The sequence below is a fragment of the Carassius carassius genome, chromosome 6 (assembly GCF_963082965.1).
Source record: "Carassius carassius chromosome 6, fCarCar2.1, whole genome shotgun sequence".
In the NCBI taxonomy this organism is placed as follows: domain Eukaryota; kingdom Metazoa; phylum Chordata; class Actinopteri; order Cypriniformes; family Cyprinidae; genus Carassius; species Carassius carassius.
Window position 1 is genome coordinate 9,830,215 of NC_081760.1, and position 20,959 is coordinate 9,851,173.

Consider the following 20,959-nt stretch of genomic DNA (forward strand, 5'->3'; position numbering starts at 1 on the left):
GACAAGTGTAATATATTTCACGACCCACCAAAATATTAAAAAAAAAAAAAAAACAACGAGTGAAATTACTTTAAACCTAATCTTACTTAAAATTTTTATGACAGAAATTAAGTATTTAAGAAAAATAACCATTTTATTTTAGAGTACAACTGAAAATTTCACTACAAATTTACAAGTTTTAATTTTTGTTTACTGGCGTTAAAATATGTAGTGTCCATAAAAACGTGAAGCAGGCTCACTCCAGTGAAGTGTGATCTGCGCTGCTGTGTTTTGTTGCATTCATGATCCTTCCGTGTGTGTCGGCGAGAACGGAGCACAATCCAACACTTTTTTAGAAAAGCATAAGAAGCAAAGCAGAACTATCTAAAACAGTTTGGAGATTAAAATAATTGTGAAATAGGTAAAAAAAGACCGATTGAACCTTTTAATGACATTGCTCTGAGACCTTCAAAACACGCAACGCACACGGACTTAATTGCAATTTGAAAATCACACTAAGGATATTGCAGTTCATTATTAATGTTGGTGGGCTATATCGTTGTGATGAGTGGGTTCCCAGTTCCCGCCTCCTTCTTCCTGTGATTGTGAAGATTTTAATGTTTTACACTGGTGCCGAAGCCAGGGAGGAAGGAGGGGCGCGCTGCCGAAGATCCTTCGCCGCTGGGGTGAATCCGCAGTGCCATCGAGCAGGGCGAAGGAGTCTGCCGCCGAGGGTGCTCGATGTGGTGGGCTGGAGTGAGTTGCCGGGGGGGGGGGGGGGGGGGGGCGAACTCACTCCAGCCCACCGCCTCGATGACTCCTTCGTGGAAAGAGGTGGGAACCGGCGGACAATCAAACAAAGTTTTAATAACCAAATAAACACAAAACAGCGCGACAGCCCCTCTCGGATGACTGCCGTGCACAAATAAAAAACAAACACAAAATAAAACCCAGGCCTGGTCCTCTCTCGTCCTTCACTGTCATCGCTCCTCTTTTGTATCTTTCCGATCTCCTCCGTGGTTCTTGAGACCGGTGAGTGTTGCTCATTTCCCAATCACTCCACCGGCCTAGCTCTGTTCCCATGGCACTAGGCCCCGCCCCACTCGTCACATTCGTGCAGCCCTAGACTGAACTGTGTTAGTGTCTGTGTGTCATTGAAACGCAAAATTAGCTGCAGCCAAGTGACTTTGTGCGACCCACCTTGTTCCATTCCGTGACCCACGAGTGGGTCGCGACCCACAGTTTGAAAACCCCTGAGCTAGATGATGAACTATCAATATTATTAATTAATAGTAATTATATGATGCAGTCACACATGTAGCAATAATTGTTAGTTCTGTTTGTTGATTCAAGGTTAGGATAATCTGGGGTCCTCTGAGGGTCAGCATCATCTCTTCTCAGGTGTTCTGGATCCAGACTGGAGCTTGTGTAAATCCTAGTTACCACGGGATGTAAATCAAACAAAAACAAAATAGAGACATCATTAGCATAGCTGCTGATCCAACAAAGTAAAATTAGTTTAACCCAAGCTAAAGAATAAAAATGCAGATGCAACTACACTCACAATTTAAGAGATACATTATTCGAATGCTTGGCGAAAGAGATGCGTTTTTAATCTAAATTTAAACAGAGAGAGTGTGTCTGAACCCCGAACATTATCAGGAAGGCTATTCCAGAGTTTGGGAGCCAAATGTGAAAAAGCTCTACCTCCTTTAGTGGACTTTGCTATCCTAGGAACTACCAAAAGATTGTAGCGTGGTAGAAGGCTAGTTAGGTACACAGGAGCTAAACCATTTAGGGCCTTATAGGTAAGTAATGATAATTTGTAACTGATACGGAACTTAATAGGTAGCCAGTGCAGAGACTGTAAAATTGGGGTAATATGATCATATTTTCTTGACCTGGTAAGGACTCTAGCTGCTGCATTTTGGACTACCTGTAGCTTGTTTATTGACGAAGCAGGACAAGCACCTAGAAGTGCATTACAATAGTCCAGTCTAGAGGTCATGAAAGCATGAACTAGCTTTTCTGCATCAGAAACAGATTACATGTTTCGTAGCTTGGCAATGTTTCTAAGATGGAAGAATGCAGTTTTTGTAACATTGGAAATATGATTTTCAAAAGACAAATTGCTGTCTAATATAACACCCAGATTTCTGACTGTAGAGGAAGTAACAGTACATCCGTCTAGTTGCAGATTGTAATCTACAAGATTCTGTGTGGTGTTTCTTGGTCCAATAATTAATATCTCTGTCTTATCCAAATTTAATTGGAGAAAATTATTTGTCATCCAATCTTTTACATTTTTAACACACTCTGTTAGCTTAGATAATTGGGAAGTTTCATCTGGTCTCGTTGAGATATATAGCTGAGTATCATCAGCATAACAGTGGAAGCTAATTCCGTATTTTCTAATAATATTACTAAGGGGCAACATGTATATTGAAAATAGAAGGGGACCTAGGACGGATCCTTGTGGCACTCCATATTTTACTGATGATAAATGAGATGACACCCCATTTAAGTAAACAAAATGGTAGCGATCGGACAGGTAGGATCTAAACCATCTTAGAGCCTGCCCTTGAATACCTGTATAGTTTTGTAATCGATCTATGAGTATGTCATGATCTATGGTGTCGAACGCAGCACTAAGATCGAGTAAGACTAGAAATGAGATGCAGCCTTGATCTGACGCAAGAAGCAGGTCATTTGTAATTTTAACAAGTGCAGTTTCTGTGCTATGGTGGGGCCTGAAACCTGACTGAAATTCTTCATACAGATCATTTTTATGCAGGAAAGTGCTCAATTGAGCAGACACAACATTTTCTAAAATTTTAGACATAAATGGAAGATTTGAAATAGGCCTATAATTTGCCAGTACACTAGGATCTAGTTTTGGTTTCTTATTAAGAGGCTTTATAACCGCCAGCTTGAATGGTTTTGGGACGTGACCTAAAGATAACGACGAGTTAATGATATTGAGAAGCGGTTCTTCGGCTACAGGTAACAGCTCTTTTAGTAATTTAGTGGGTACAGGATCTAATAAACATGTTGTTGGTTTAGATACAGTGATAAGTTTATTTAGCTCTTCCTGTCCTATATTTGTAAAGCACTGCAGTTTATCTTTGGGTGCGATGGATGAAACTGAAGTGTTAGACGCTGTAGAATCTACATTCGCTATTGTATTTCTAATGTTATCTATTTTATCAGTGAAGAAATTCATAAAGTCATTACTATTTAACGTTGGTGGAATATTTGAATCAGGTGGCGTCTGGTAATTTGTTAATTTAGCCACTGTGCTAAATAAAAACCTTGGATTGTTTTGGTTATTTTCAATGAGTTTGTGGATATGCTCTGCCCTAGCAGTTTTTAGAGCCTGTCTATAGCTGGACATACTGTTTTTCCATGCAATTTAAAAAACTTCCAAGTTAGTTTTTCTCCATTTGCGTTCAAGACTACGAGTTACTTTCTTGAGAGAGTGAGTATTACTGTTATACCATGGCACAGTACGTTTTTCTCTAACCTTTTTCAATTTGATGGGGGCAACAGCTTCTAATGTATTAGAGAAAATAGTGCCCATGTTGTCAGTAATTTCGTCTAATTCATGTGTATTTTTGGGTACAAATAGCAGTTGAGATAGATCAGGCAGGTTATTTGCGAATCTGTCTTTGGTGGCTGGAACAATAGTTCTGCCCAGACGGTAACGCTGAGACATATAGTTAATATCAGTTATACGCAGCATGCACGATACAAGGAAATGGTCTGTAATATCATCACTTTGGGGTACAATATCTATAGCAGTAAGATCGATTCCATGCGATATAATTAGATCTAGTGTATGATTAAAACGATGAGTGGGCCCGGTGACATTTTGCTTGACTCCAAAGGAGTTTATTAGGTCAGTAAACGCAAGTCCTAATGTATCATTTGCATTATTAACGTGAATATTAAAATCTCCCATGATTAGCGCCTTATCAACTGTAACTAGAAGGTCTGAGAGGAAATCTGCAAATTCTTTTAGGAATTCTGTATACGGCCCTGGTGGTCTATACACAGTAGCCAGAGCAAGAGATACATTAGACTTCTTTTGCATGTCTGACAGTGTAACATTTAGCAGAAGTATTTCAAAAGAGTTAAACCTGTATCCTGTTTTCTGGGTAACATTGAGAATATCACTATATATTGTTGCAACACCTCCGCCACGACCAGTCTGACGGGGCTCATGCTTATAACAGTAGTTTGGTGGAGTAGACTCATTTAGACCAAAATAATCATTTGGTTTTAGCCAGGTTTCAGTCAAGCAGAGTACATCAAAACTATTTTCTGTGATCATTTCATTTACAATAACTGCTTTGGGTGTGAGTGATCTAATATTTATGAGCCCAAACTTTAAAAATTGTTTTTGTTCATTTACTTTAAATTTTTCTGGTTTAATTACGATAAGATTTTTTCTAGATCCTACATTATATTTTGACCTCACTATTCGGGGAACAGACACAGTCTTAATAGTTTTTACAGCGCAAGTACTTTTATCATTTAAGCGGGTGGAACAAAACTCATCATAATAGTTATTAGAGAATTGTCTTACTAGTCACATGGAGCGAAGTGTCCTGGAGATGTTGTCAGAGAGCAGCTCCGCTCCGACTCTGCTGGGGTGTAATCCATCAGCGCGAAACAGCCTAGGACGCTCCCAGAAAAGATTCCAGTTATTAACAAATAGCAATTTCTGTTCTTTACACCATGACAACAACCATTCATTTAAAGCAAAAAGTCTACTGAACCTTTCGTGTCCTCGTCGATACGTGGGCAGTGGTCCTGACACGACGATCGTCGCCGCGGGCATCGTGCTGCGAACCGTCTCGATCAGGCTGCTGAAGTCCCTCTTCAGCGTCTCCGTCTGCTGCAGCGTGGTTTCGTTAACCCCGGCATGAAGCACGACCGCTCTGGGGCTCTCGTCGGCCTTCAGGATCGCGGGTATCTGCGCAGAAACATCGAGAACACGAGCACCAGGCAAACAATGAGTGTGCACTTTACCTTCGGCTAACGTAGCACTTACGTGTCGGACGATGGAGTCTCCGATGATCACAGCGTCGCGTCCTGTCTCGTGGAGGGGAGCGAAGCGGTTCCGGATGGAGATGTCGAAGGCAGGAGGGGGAGAAGTCGTCGCCCGGGACCCGGCTCGAGTCCTCCGCTGTGGATGCACCCAGGGTCCGTGGTGTCCCGGCGTCGCAGTGAAGGACATCTGGGAAGATCGCGTCCTGGGTGCACCGGGCCTGTGCAGAGAAACACACGGAGTAGACGTGGTGGGACTGTTAGCAGATCGCTGTATACTTACCCCGGACTTGTGAGCGTCAGCCCGGGATGATTCCAGCGCGGCTCTCCGCTCTCTCAGCTGGGCCTGCCTCACCTCCAGGTCGCGAATCTGCTTTCCCACGGCCTCGAGCTCGAGCTGCACAGAGTGGAGACATTCATCCGCCATTAAAGCAAGTAACAGTGAGTACAGCAGTGGTAATGTGTGTGAATAGAGTATTAGCAATGTAAGCGCAGTTAGCTGCAACCACGCCGCTGATGCTAACGGGCTAAAAGCTAATAGCGAACCCGGGAGATCAAAATAAAACTAGTGATAGCGAGGCGCTCTGAAGTGACGTCCTTGGAAGTGACGTATATTTGAGCTTTATATAAGTACAATGTAAAAACATGTATGTACACAATAAGTACATTGTACTAAATTATTAATTAAAATGTAAGTACATAGTAGTTAAGGCCACTTAATATAAAGTGGGTCCAAACTTCAAACTTCAGAGTCTAAAGTAAAAAAAAAAAGATCTGTAGGCCTATCTCTGCTAGTTTATTTATTTATTTGGTTCTTTTTAGTTAAACTATATTGTTTCTAAATGTGAAAATGTGTTAGTTATGTGTCAAGGACTTGATATTGAATTCTGTAATTTAAAAAAAATCTAGGCCTATAAAAAAAATAAAAATCAATAAAAAAGTAAAAAAAAAGAACCATTGCGCATTTTAGAGCAAAAAAAGTTTTAATATGTGTTTTTGTCACCATCAATACAGTATGTTGCTCAGTTTTGTTACAGTAAGTTAAGCTCCGATTTTTTTTTTGTTTCAGTGAGTTTATTCTGTTGTCCTGTGGAAAAAAAAAAAAATAATTAATTAATCAGAAAGTATTGTGCTGATGCACGTAAGATGCATCCAATTGAAATGCATTAGTTTAAAAAACGTGCTGCAATCACGAAAATAACTAAATAAACGTGTCCCTGCCATGAATAAATAGATTAAATTACGTGACCAAATCACGAACTGACGTGAGACACAACCCAGATTTTAGTTCTGACCATAGCCAAGCGATCAATATGTGTTTAAAACGCCATCAAACTGGATTCTATGATGACAGGACAAGACAAAAATGTCAAGTTAATTATATGCCATTGCAACACAGTCGACATAAAGCTTTTAAGTTTCTAATCAAGCCAACAACATTACAACATCCAGTGAGTGAGGTCAGATTGTTGAGGTCCGTGGTGCCATCACAGGACTTTGGTTAGGCTAACTGAAACAAACTGAATTTTTATGATGACAGGGCTATGCAATAGCTACAATAACAGAGAGGTTGATGTCTTTTATGGTATTTGGTGTCGGAAAATAAATAAATACTTAAAATGCTGTGTTTCCAAATGAGAAAGCACGTTCATTGAGTGAGATCTGTTCTCTGACATTGAACAGACCACGTGTGTGGACCACGGAAGATGAGTGTCATTGACTTGCGTTAGAGTTATCCGTGATCTCAGCACAGACTCACTCCGTGCTCGTATCACAGATTTTCGTTAGGCTAACAGAATCAAAGTGAATTTGTATGATGGCAGGACAATGCAAAAGTTAAAATAACAGTCAGGTTGGTCATGGTATTTGGTGGTGGAAAATAAATACTTCAAATGTTGCGTTTCCAGATGAGATAGCACGTCCATTGAGTGAGGTCTGTACTCCATCACTGAAACGAGTATCCGTGTGTGGACCACGGAAGATGAGTGTCATTGACTTGCGTTAGAGTTATCCGTGATGTCAGCACAGACTCACTCCGTGCTCCTATCACAGATTTCAGTTCTGACTATAGCCAAAATGTGTGTAAAACGCCATCAAACTGGATTTTATGATGACAGGACGAGAAAAAATGTCAAGTTAATTACATGCCATTGCAAGAGAGTCGACAAAAAGCTTATAAGTTCCTAAACAAGCCAGCAACATTACAACATCCAGTGAGTGAGGTCAGGTTGTTGAGGTCTGTGGTGCCATCACGGGACTTTGGTTAGGCTAACTGAAACAAACTGAATTTTTATGATGACAGGACAATGCAATAACTACAATAACTGTCAGGTTAACGTCATTATGGCATTTGATGTTGGAAAAGAAACAAAATACTTCAAATGTTGCGTTTCCAAATGAGAAAGCACGTCCGTTGAGCGAGTTCTGTACTCCGTCATTGAAACGGGTATCCGTGTGTGGACCACGGAAGGTCAGTGTCATTGACTTGCGTTGGAGTTATATCCGTTGCCGCGTCACGGAATTTGTGGAAATTCCATGATGGCTTCACGGATTTTGAGTTAAGGGCCCATGGACATTTCACGGAATCCTGTGAGACCAGGTTGAGTACGCCAGGACTTGTGTTTTGGAAGTGAAGTCTCTCGGACGCTGGGCATTCATGTAATTTCACCTCTGCGGGGTTTTCCCTGAGTGTTTCCTCTTCATTAAAATTCATTGAACTCTCGTCTTGTCTCCTGTGCTTCAGTGGTGTGTGACAACAAGGAAGTGACATCATCTGGACTTTTTCTACAGCAAATTATCATAAAAAATTTAAATGTTTAATTGCAGTGTTGACTATACTGTATCTGTGTTACAGAAATTAATGAAATATTATAATTTATTATTTATTAATAGAATGTATTATATTTGTTATTAATTTAAATTCATATTCATAAATAATTATTACTTTTTCAAATTGCATTTAGTCAAAAATAGCTGTCCCTACTGATTGATTGATTTGGACAAAGTTTCTTATACATTATACATTTGAGGGAAGTCGTGGCCTAATGGTTAGAGAGTTGGACTCCCAATCGAAAGGTTGTGAGTTCAAGTCCCGGGCCGGCAGGAATTGTGGGTGGGGGGAGTGCATGTACAGTTCTCTCTCCACCTCCACCTACACTTGTGTGTGCATTTCGGATGGGTTAAATGCAGAGCACAAATTCTGAGTATGGGTCACCATACTTGGCTGAATGTCACTTCACTTTCATTAACCCTTTTACCTATTGTTATTATCATTAATATTACAATAATAATAGCAATAATAATAATAATAATTAGTATTATTATTAGTAGTAGTAATAGTTTAATATACTATATATACTAATATATAAATATAAGATTTGTATTTTTAATGCAAGTACAGTATTTTAATAGTAATATTGCTATATAATTTTATAAATTATTTCTGCATATTGCAATCCAGTAACTGCAGATTATTATTATCATATTTATTTTAAATTATACTCTGGCTAGTAGTAATACTATTCCTGAATGTCCCCACAGGCTTTTCAGTTAATAGATAATAAATTAATGGACAATAATATTTATTTTGATCCCATGAGGTTGACTTATGACTTATCAGGTTAACATTCTTGAATATTTTGGACAGTGTAGCAAGCATTATATTTCCCTGTGCCCATTTGTGTGCAGTACAGTATATGTGTTCAGTCTGGCAAAATATCTTACACTGATAGAGTAATGGCATTCTCTGGAGAGATGTGTGTCAAGCTTGTGGAATAGAGGTCGAATTCAGCCTCCCAAAACAACAAGGAAAAGTCACAAATGAAATGAGATCTGACAATCTTTCTGCATAAAAACCTAATTTCTCAGTATTCATAGCCTTGCTCGATGTCCACCATGTTCTAGAAAGTACAAGCTCAGCACTACGAACTGCTGCTCCATGTGTCAAATGCCATTTCGGCGGTGCTTTCTGAAATCCAGGGTAAATTAGTTTTTGGAATACAAAGCTCAGAGGTCCTGCTCTAGTTTATCTGGATGTTTGCCACTGGGAAATTAGAATAATGTTAAAATGTATAAAGAGGGTCAAATAAATAAATATTTGCAATTTAACCTGAAAATGCACTTAGCTTTTCACACAATCTCTATTAGGCTGGAAAAGGTTTCTGGTGATTGTCGGTTTCAAAACAGCTGACAGGAACATGTAACAATGTAAATTGATTGATTTCTGTTAAACGTTATTTGCAGCAATTTGTCTAATGAAAATGAATCTATTGCATCTGAATAAACCATTAAAACATGGTACAGTATTTCCCTTATTCTCTGAAAACCAAGGAAACTTGAGCTCAAACTGTAAAGTCAAGTATATGATCAGTCAAAAAAAGTCACCAAAACTATAATATTAAATAAAATACATATGGAAGCATTTGAATTATGTAAGGCCTAAAAGGTTAATAACTTCTCAAGTACTTCATTACATTACATTTAACCCAGTTCTTAAATCAATGGTGTTTAATCTGTTAAACTATTCAAGTCACTAAATGTCAAGTGCCCATTTGTCGAAACCAATCAACATAGAGTTGAAATAAAATTGGGAAATGAGACATTAAATCAAAAGACAATCAAAATTATGTTTATGCAATCATAGTTACACTTATTCATTATTTCGCCAAGCAGATAATTTGAAGGCTGTGGACAGCGAGAGCTTGGAGAGAAACTCCGCCCACTGCACCATGGCTGAGGGAGAGCTTACAAGGGAACTGGCACAGGGGATTTTGAAGGGGGTTTAATTGATTTATATGCCGACCTGCCTGCTCACAGGTTACAATAACAGTACAGTTGTCAGTAACTTGGCCTTTCAAAGATGCATCTCTTTAATTTCAACTGATAGACTGAAGTTGTGTGGTTAAGATTTTTTAAGATCTTTGTGCCCTCTATTTACACCATCAAAACATATCTGACTGAGATCAAAAGAGGCTATGCAACTAATCAGTCACTAATCAATGTCTGTGTTAATTAGTCATCTGTGAGGACAGTTTGGTTGAGAAAAGCACTGCGGCGTTACTATGTTGCTCACCGATCAGGTCAAATCAGTACATTTATATAAGGAGCTGATGGAGGTGCACATGATAGCTGTCACACTGTTACGTAAACGTACACTGCGTCTGGACTGCAGATGAAAGCCACAAGATTATGACACTATATTGCTCTTATTATAACCAATGATACATTTTACACAATGAAAATTAATTAAAAGCATCTGTTTTCCATTTTTTTAAACATTTAAAAACATTATTGGTGAGCACTGATTATTATAAATAGATATGACATCACTTTTTTTTTTTCAAATATATATTTTTTTTATATAAAATTGACAACTTCAGATTTCTCCCCAAAAACTTGTACCATACGTGGCTAGAGCATGAATTACTGGTGCTAGATAAGAACAGATGTGCTTTTGTCACTTCTGGGCCAAATCAGAAAGAGGAAGAAAAAAAACAGCTGGTTCCTGAATGAAGCCATTGCAATGCTGCTAATGTTACTAGAAACCATGTTTTTTTCAAAGACTAGCCCATCTGTGCAACTTAAATAATTTGAGAGAAATGTTGGAATATCAATCATATATTATTGAGGTTCTGGCCAATGTTCCTTCTAAGCTGCTCATGTGCATTGCCGCACACTTTTTACAAATAATTTATTGAAGAATCTCTTGGTTAGTAACACTGCACTGTAAATAATATTTTCTCAGGTAACCTAAAATGTGCATCGTTTAGTTACATCCAGGGTCAAATCAAATATAAACAGCACATGAAAGCTAATAGTTACACACTTTTTTTGTGTGTGTGCTGTACAGGTCTGGTATAAAGAAAGTTTAGCTCAAGTGGCCTAAATGTCTGCCTAATGAAGAAAAGTTTTCCTCGGCAAAAAAAAAAACAAAAAAAAAAAACAGGGGAACTGGCCCTTTTTTCTGTTCTTGTTATGAGGCAAGTTCTACAATATTTAAAGTGGACAACAGACACAAGTTTCTGCCAATATCATGTTAATCCTGAGCACCTATAGAGTAGTACTGCATCCTTCTTATGTCCAAAAAGTTTTTAGTTTTATCAGATTTATAAAAGTCAGACTCAGCTGTACCGCTTCTCTCCAAAAAAACAGTCCAGCTCCTGGATGAGTGATGTGGATGGACCGAAAGGGTCATGAGCATGCATAGCTTTTGCGAAGCAATCATCTGAAAGACATCAACAGAATTAATACGGGAACAAAAACTTAAATTACTTAAATTAACTATGGGAAAAAATCACATGCAGCCTGTGATGAGTGGGGTGGGGCTGAGAACCGTGGGAACAGAGCCAGGCAAGTGTAGTAAATTATAATGAGCAACACCTGCACCAATCACAGGTCTCTAGTTCCATGGAGGAGCTCCGTAAGGATAAAAGGAGGCGTCATGACAGTGCAAGACAATTTTGTTTTCTGTTGGTTCGGTTTGTGCGCAGCAGTTGTCCATGAGGGGCTGTTGTGCTATTTTCAGTTTTGTGTTTAAACGTTTCGCCGGTTCCCACCTCCTTATACCCGATCTACAATCTTTGTTACATTGGTGTCTAAACCAGGAGGAAGGAGAGACACGCTGTCAGAGAGCCCTCACTGCAGAGGGAGGTCACGGTTGGCTGCTGTCTGAGAAGGAGCGGAGGAGTCTGCGCCGTTGCCTGGAGGCCGGAGCCTGCTCATGTCTGCCATGATTGGGAGGAGCAGAGAAAGGTGGACTCGCTGCCAGCTGCCCTCAACTGGAAAAGCCATCGCCATCCGTCAGGAGGCAGAGCAGCATCGAGCTGTCCACCAAAGATGTCCAGTATCATCGCATTGCACCACAAGTGAGAGCATCTGAGCTGGTTGAGGACCAAGCGGCAGTGTGTCTGGAAACCGGATCAAGATTTTTTTTTCTCCTTTCTCCCCTTTCTCGTCTCTTTCTCGCCTCATCCTTACATCTCCTTTTCTCTCACCTTGTCTGTCCTTACCCCCAGGTCCTGCTGCCGCCGTGACGGGGCCCCGGGTGGGGAGTAGAGCACAGTCTCTGGAGTACCACCCACGAGATGCAATGGGGGCACAGGTATGTGACAAGTGGGAAAGGCCGAGAGCCATGGGAATGGATTGAGGCCAGCGGAGTAAATGATAATGAGCAACACCTGCACAACTCACCGGTCTTGAGTCGCATAGAGGAGCTCAGGAAGGATAAAAGGTGGAGTGATGACAGTGCAAGACGAGAAAGGACCAGGCCTGGATTTTATGATGTTGTTTTATGTGGCAGTCTCCTTGAGGGGCTGCCATTTTTACTTTAGCTTTGTTTATTTAAGTATTGTGTTTAAATGTTTGCCAGATCCTGCCTCCCTCTTTCCGATCTACAAACTTTGTTACACAGCCATATAGACTCTTTGCAAACACGTGACTACGACCACGTGACGACGCCATGACGGATGGCAGAATCACTGGAAGCACAAGCTAAATAGTAGTAGACGAGCGGGAAGTTTCAATCAATTTAAAATAAATAGCACAAAATTTTATGGCTTCTTCTATTGAACAAGCTGTCGTACCATTATCGGTCGAGGTAGGGCATCTGGTAGGAGCTCACAAAGAACGGTATTTGGAGAAGTTGAAGATCGCAGGATTGGATACCGATCCTTATTCCTCCGTTTTCACGGACCTCTACCCAACTTCATTCCACACGATCTGTACCACTATGTGGTAAACGGAGTATCCACATGCACTGGTGCTGATCTCAAAGCTTTTAAAAGTCTGGATGCTTACCAGTTCTTTGTAGCTGGCTGGGTTACAGGTACACAATGCTACGCTCACGGTGGGGGGAGGTACCTCATAATGGCAAAGATAAGACGTCAATCTAGGGTTTATTTCGTATCAATATCTATTCTTTACTTAAGAATCCTTTACACATAGCCAATGTTTTTAGAGGACATGGTCGTTTGTGGCAACCCACTTAAGCTACCGTTGTTCACTGTGTGTGCCAATGCAACTTTCTATTGATTCATTCAGTTGATCTATACATTATATACCAAGTACCACCTCAGAAAATATTTGGCTGTCCAAGTACCACCACAATGACCAATATTAAAATACAGTAGCGTAGTATGCCTAACTATTCAGCTAACGTTACTGCTCTGCACGGAAACGACTCAGTTTTATTCCTAATAAGAATATTTATTGTTGTCAGCCACTTTAACATTGTAAATACACAGTTTGAACATTAACACTGCACTGTGCCTACATACAAGTAAACAAATAACCATTTTATTACATGAACGAACACAAACTCGTACACGTTTAGCTTGCCATCCGTCCTCTAGCATAGCTCTTCTGCCGTCCGTCATGGCGTTCAGAATTCGCGCAAGTAGAGCGTGACGTCACGTGCGAAGGGTCTATATCTCCGATCCAGAATTAGATCGTTATGACTTGCGTAACCCGAATGAAGGACATTGATGGGCGTGCTCTTGCTTTCGCTCTGGTTGATGTGTGCATGCACTCTTCCTGGAGAAGTGCCTGTATAAGGGTTCCCTACGACTTGCGTAACCCAAATAAAGCAACTATTTATCAGAATGCATAAAATAGCATTAATCATCCCCTTTAAAAAGATGTTGAAATTCTTATTTTCCAGCTCATCAATATAATATAGACATGTGAGTGAGCAGTATTAAAAACAACAATAAATCAAGGTAGTAATCAAAGAAGTGTCACTTGTTCATAATAATTAAATAAATATGTGCCACGTGGTAGGATTCTTTGACTTTTCTGACTTTTGGTCACACTTCCATATGTGTGCTGTAATTTCACATTGCTCTTCTGCATATTGACTATTCTGCCAGAATAAACACTTGTAGTCTTTTTATAACAATTACATAAAAAATTATAAAAAATAAATAAAATACAAAACAAAACAGTAATTGTAATACATTCTGATGCACATTGAATAAAAAAGCAGATTAATAAATTAATATTTATTTATTTATTCTAATTTAAGATGAATAATTGTATGATATTATTATAATATATGGTAAATTATATATTTATAATATTTATATATATATTTATTTATATATATATATATTTAATATTTAATAGTAAGTAGGGATGGTAGAATTATTATTTTTTTATTATAAATTATTAATATTTTTATTTTGTTATTATCTTAGTTCATATATTCATTTGGCATGTTTGCTTAAGCAGGCTTTTCCTTGTGCTGATTTATCCTTGGCTGCTTCACACAGCATGAAGAAATCTTTGTGTTCGGGGACAAAGGTGTTGTAATTGTCCATTTACCAGCTGCTTTCATCCAAAGGAACTTTCAGTACACAATTTATAAGGACAATCCCCCTGGAGCAAGCTGGAGTTATTTGCCTTACTCAAAGGCTCAATGGTGATGCCTCTTGGTTTGCTCCTGATGGGGTTTGAACAAGCTCTTAGCTTAAGCTATTTCGTCACACTGCAAGAGAATTTTGGAAAATATAAAAAAAATTTGAATGTAATGCTTTTTAATTCAAAGTGATTTACGGGAGCCTTATTGCAACAATAGTAGTTTGATAGCAGAGGTAGGCAAGTTCAGTCCTAGAGAACCGCTGTCCTGCACAGTTAAGCTCCAACCGAAAAAAAAAAGGAAAGAAAATTGCAACAATAGTACTTTGATAGCAGGGGTAGGCAAGTTCAGTCCTAGAGAGCCGCTGTCCTGAAGAGTTTAGCTCCAACCCGGAAAACAAAACAACAACAACAAAAAACCTGCCTATAGCCTTAGTAATCCTGAAGACATTTATTAGCTTGTTCAGGTGCATTTGCTTTTTTTTTGTTAGAGTTAAACTCTGCAGGACAGCGGCTCTCTTGACCCACCCCTGCTCTATCGCATCCCTTGTTTGAGATTTTCACTCATGGACACAGCAAAGGGGCTTGAAATTGGGGCTACCAACTCAGAAGATAAACCACTACACCATTTGTTTTATTGTAAGACTCACTAAAAAAGTATAAGTACTTGGAAAATCAATCTGAGTCTATTAGAATGTCTCAGAGCTGCAGATATAATATATGTTGGTTTTTGGGATCTCACAAGCAATAAAAATGCCATTTGGATTAAACTGTTCTCAAAAGAAAGTTCACAACTAATGTATGAATATATATATATATATATATATATATATATATATATATATATATATATATATATATATATATATATATATATATATATAGTACAGAACAAAAGTTTGGACACACCTTCTCATTCAAAGAGTTTTCTTTATTTTCATGACTATGAAAATTGTAGAGTCACACTGAAGGCATCAAGGGCTATTTGACCAAGAAGGAGAGTGATGGGGTGCTGCGCAAGATGACCTGGCCTCCACAGTCCCCGGACCTGAACCCAATCGAGATGGTTTAGGGGTGAGCTGGACCGCAGACAGAAGGCAAAAGGGCCAACAAGTGGTAAGCATCTCTCGGGGAACTCCTTCAAGACTGTTGGAAGACCATTTCAGGTGACTACCTCTTGAAGCTCATCAAGAGAATGCCAAGAGTATACAAAGCAGTAATCAAAGCAAAAGGTGGCTACTTTGAAGAACCTAAAATATGACATATTGTTAGTTGTTTCACACTTTTTTGTTATGTACATAATTCCATATATAATTCCACATGTGTTAATTCATAGTTTTGATGCCTTCAGTGTGAATCTACAATTTTCATAGTCATGAAAATAAAGAAAACTCTTTGAATGAGAAGGTGTGAACTTTTGTTCTGTACTGTATATATACAAACTTTTGGTCTGTACTGTATATATATATATATACCGTGTATAAGCCTCTAGAATGTAATCACAACCTACACAACTCCTAAACTGAATGTTTGCATAACTAATGAAGCAAAAAAAAACTTGTTTTATGAGTGCTCTTAATATTTTAATGGAGTTGATTTATGATGGAGTTTTATGTCAGCAGTTTGAATGAGCACCTGGAGAGTTTACACAGCAGTTATGGAGTGTCAATCACTGCATTTAATGTCAACAGGTCCATTTTGCTCTTGATGTCTAATTTAATGAATTATTCATTTGTCATTATTTTTACCATGTATATTCTAATGAATCCACTGAATAATATAATATATTATTTTTGTTACCTGAAAGATTTTGACATTCTCAAGTCACAATTTAAGACTTTTGTACCTATTTCTGACCACTGAATGTTCATTTGTAAAGTCTTTTGGCTGTTTTGTTGCCATTACAGCATTAAAACAAGTTTTGTACCAATGAATGTGCACAAGCTTTTTGTTGTTCTGATGCCACTGATCCATTAAAATTAGAGGAAGACATTGTTATAATACCTAATTTAAACACATCTATATGGGTTTAAAATAACGCCTGCATTCCTCTCAAAATAGACAATCTTACTGTAATTTAAATGAGGTCATTATTGATTCCATTTCTAGGTCACTTCATCCAAATATATTTTCAAATAAAGCTTCATTTTCAAGAGATATTTTCATGAGCTCCACTTCTGATAAGAGATCAATTATTTGATTATTCCAAAATATTCCCAATTATCTTTTTCTTTCTCTCTTTTAATCACATGTCTTGCTCTTGCTCTTTTTTTATTTTTGCAGAAATGTTTCAGTGCAGCTATAAATAACTAAAAGCATAGAACAATAGTCTAATTGTCTATGATCTGCAATGATACAACTCAACCAGCACTGTGAGTCACACCAGTTTTGGTTCTGATTTAACAATTCATCAATGGTTCTGGTAGTGCTTTAAGGACTATGGATGTATTGGATGATAGAGACTTGGGTTTACAGACAAACAACAAATTCCATTTGAGGTCATTAGTAATAATACCGTATGTGAGAAATAAATATTTTATGCTCATCAAGGTTGCATTTATTTTATCAGGAATAAAGTACTAAAAGTAAAATTGTGAAATATTATTTAAAAAAATCTATTTGATACTTTGTTAAAATGTAATTTATTATTCACTGTCAAATGATCCTTCAGAAATTATTCTTATATGCTGATTTGATGCTCAAGAAACATTTCTTATTATTATGTTTTGAAAAAAAATCCCTGCTACTAATTATTTTTGTGAAAGCTGTAAAAATTGTTCATGATTATTTGATGAACAGAAAGTTCAAAAGAGCAGCTCTTGAAATAGTACAAATTTTTTTATTGTCATTTTTGAACAATTTAATAAAACATTTCTGAATTAATTTTGAGCAGTATTTCCATGCCCCTAGGAGTATGGTCCCACATATGGGATTTAGAATGTTCGGTGACGTAGCGTAACTGCCAAATTCAAACTTTGCTTTCACGCTTTAGCTGGCACTAAGCCAGAGAGATACGTGCACTGATTTTGTCATATTATCACAACTATGCAGTGTTCTTAACAGTGTGTCTTGAGTGTTTTGACTATTTTTTATCCTAAAATCTATTTTATATGCCATAATTTTTGTTTCTATAACGTGTGAATATATCCTCTATCATATTCTACAATGAAAACAATCAGAGCGCCTTGTTATCTCTAGTTTTCTTTTATTTCCCAATTCCGCTATTAATCTTATAGCCTATTAGTATCGCCAGCGCAGTTGCCGCTAATCCCACTTGCATTGTTTAAACTCTATTCACACACATTACCATTGCTTTACTCACTGTTACTTGCTTTAATGGCAGATGTATGTCTACCTTTGAGTGCAGGTGAGGATAGCTTCGAGGCCATGGAGAAGCAGATTCGCGACCTGGAGGTGAGGCAGGCCCAGCTGAGAGAGCGGAAAGCCGTGCTGGAAACCTCCCGGGCCGACAAACACAAGACGGAACGCGACGCTGTGATCGTCGGAGACACCATCGTCCAACACGTCCGTCCTACGCTAGCCAAAGGTGCTTGTGTTCTAGATGTTTCTGCGCAGATACCCACAATCCTGAAGGCTGACGAGAGCCCCGGAGCGAATGTGCTTCATGCCGGGGTTAAAGACACCACGCTGTTGCAGACGGAGACACTGAAGAGGGACTTCAGGAGCCTGATCGAGACGGTGATCAATGATCATTGTGTCAGGACAACTCCCCATGTATCAACGAGAACATGAAAAGTTCAGTCTGTTTTTGCTCTTGTACCGACAAATACATAAAAAAATATGTGAAAATACCCGTCTTGGATAGTATGTTCGAAAAAACTGTTGGTTATGTCTTAAGTGAAAAAAAATCGTATGTGTATTATATTGGATGCATTCATTGTCTCTTAAAGTGACGGCGCCTAATTTAGCTAGTAGCTGCTGTAATGTTAATCCAATGAAAGAAAAATAAAAAATAATAAAATGAAAGATATATATATATATATATATATATATATATATATATATATATATATATATATGTGTGTATATGTATATGTATATGTATGTATATGTATATATATATATTTTTTTTTTTACTAGTACGTGCAGGACACTATTAATTAATGTGTGTAAGTGAGTATAGCAAAATAAGAGGGCCAGCTAATAGTTAGAGAGTTGGGCTTGTAACCCAAAGGTTGTAGGTTCGAGTCTTAGTGCTGGCAGGAGTTGTAGGAGGGAAGGAGTGAATGAATAGCGCTCTCTTCCACCCTCAATACCTACAAATGAAGTGCCCTTGAGCAAGGCACTGAACCCCCAGTTGCTCCCGGGTGCTGGATCTATAGCTGACCACTGCTCTGGGTGTGTGTTCACTTCTCATTGCTGTGTGTGTGTGTGCGCACTTGGATGGTTTAAATGCAGAGCACTAATTCCGAGTATGGGTAATCATAATTGGCAAATGTCTATATCTAAGAATATAGATATATTTGTGACCAAAAATTTTTCCGACACTTTGACCTGACCATGTTTTGCTTACGTGTTTTTTCCCGGAATTGCTAATGCAAAAATCTCGCGGTACTTTGATGCCACACGTGACAGTCATGTAGCATCGGCGACATCTCAAGTCGGTCAACATTTCTAACCGGCCTACACTGCTTCAGGTCAGATTGCGATCAGTTTGCATGGTGCTGCATGAAGTCGAACATACCTATTGTGGCTGCGATGTGTCATGTTACTTGCCTACTCGCTAGAATATTTTAAACTCACCACTGAAAAGGTAAAGCTGTTAATTTCTTCTAAATACTACTACTACTACTACTAATAATAATGATAATAAAAGAAAAAAAACCTACTAACCCAAACTATATACATTTTTAAGAAAAACTAGGCTATATGAATTGTTTTAATTAATTACAAACCTAATTTCAAGCAACATTTTAAAAGAAGAATTGGATTTCATGAGGTCAGAGCTGCTGGGGCAAAGGTTATTATCTAAAAATATATAAAAAATAAAAAAGAAAGCTAAGACATAATGCATGTCATTGGTCATTTTATCTCAGGCTTATGTTTTGAATTGTTTTTTCCCTTTCATGTAGCCTCAGACAGGACACCACACACAGAATGCCTGCTCTATATTCTACAGTACATACAAATTTCTCTGCAATGCCTGAAGAGAGAGAGAGAGAGAGAGAGAGAGAGAGAAATTCATTTTTTTTTTATATTTACAATTAATTGAATAATAATAAAAAAAAAAAAAAAAGCCATTAAATTCCATGCGCACCTAAAAAGCAGTCATACTGAGACCCTCCACCATAAAGCATTAAACTACCAAGAACTGAACACAGAGAAAAGACCCCTCAGCCAGCTGGTCTAAGAAAGGACTTTACAATGCTAAACCCCAGCTAGACTAAATCAAATCATTAAAACACAGAAAGAGAAATATCTGAAACATTGGACAGAAGCAACTCATCAAGATTGCGCAACAGCTTTTCCCCCCAGGTTGTTAGAGCCCTGAACGCAAACCACCCCACCTTCCTCTGAAACCCCACACAAACCCCCTACCTCCTGAAACATCGACCATCTCACCTCCTCCACCCCCAACACACCCCAGCCTTACCACATCACAGGAAAACTGTTTGAAACACTTTTGTGCAATTCTCCTCTTAGCGCACTAGACATTTTTCAAACACACTGCTGTGTGTACAGTACATTATCCCACAAAAGACTCAAATATGTGTAAGTTTACATGCTCGTGCACTACACATCATCCTGCACTGTTCCCCAGCCAGCTTGACAATGTTTCTCTTTGCACATGTACAGTATTATGTGAAGCATTCATATAGTCTATATATTTTTTTTCCTTTTCAGTCTATGTATAGGTAAACATTCATAATTATTCATATTCAAAATCTGTCAGCAGGTTAGTTGTGTACAGGTAGTGTTTATGTGTAGCATTTTTTATTTTTTGTTTAAGTTTATGTATAGGTAAACGTTTATACATAGCATTTAGTCAAAATCTGTCAGTAGGTTAGTTGTGTAGGTATAGTAATAAGTGAAGCATTCGTATAGTCAGTATTTTTTAGCTTATGTATAGGTAAACATTTATATATAATATTTAAAGTCAACATCTGTCAATAGTTTAGTTTTATACTGTATAAAGGTTTATACTGTTTTACTTCATTGTTGTATGTCTGTATTTATGTAGCATCGTGGTCCTGTGAGACACGACATTTCGTTCCACTGCATGTCCACACATGTAGCGGAATGACAATAAAGCTTAACTTGAACTTGAACTTGAACAAAGTAAATTAGAATGCTATCTGTCTCCAAACAGATAGTATAAATTGGCAGAATACCTAAACACAGTGGGAGACCCTAAACTAAGAAAAGTCCTGACCATGCACCATAACATCATTATAGAAACAGGCAGACACAGACAGGCCTTGCAACCAAAAGAAGACATATTGTGTCCACACTGCACATAACATTAATTGGAAACAGAACTGCACTTTTTAACAACATGTCCTAATTATACACAAATTAGGGAAACATCCTTCCCCCAATTCACAAACCAGCACAA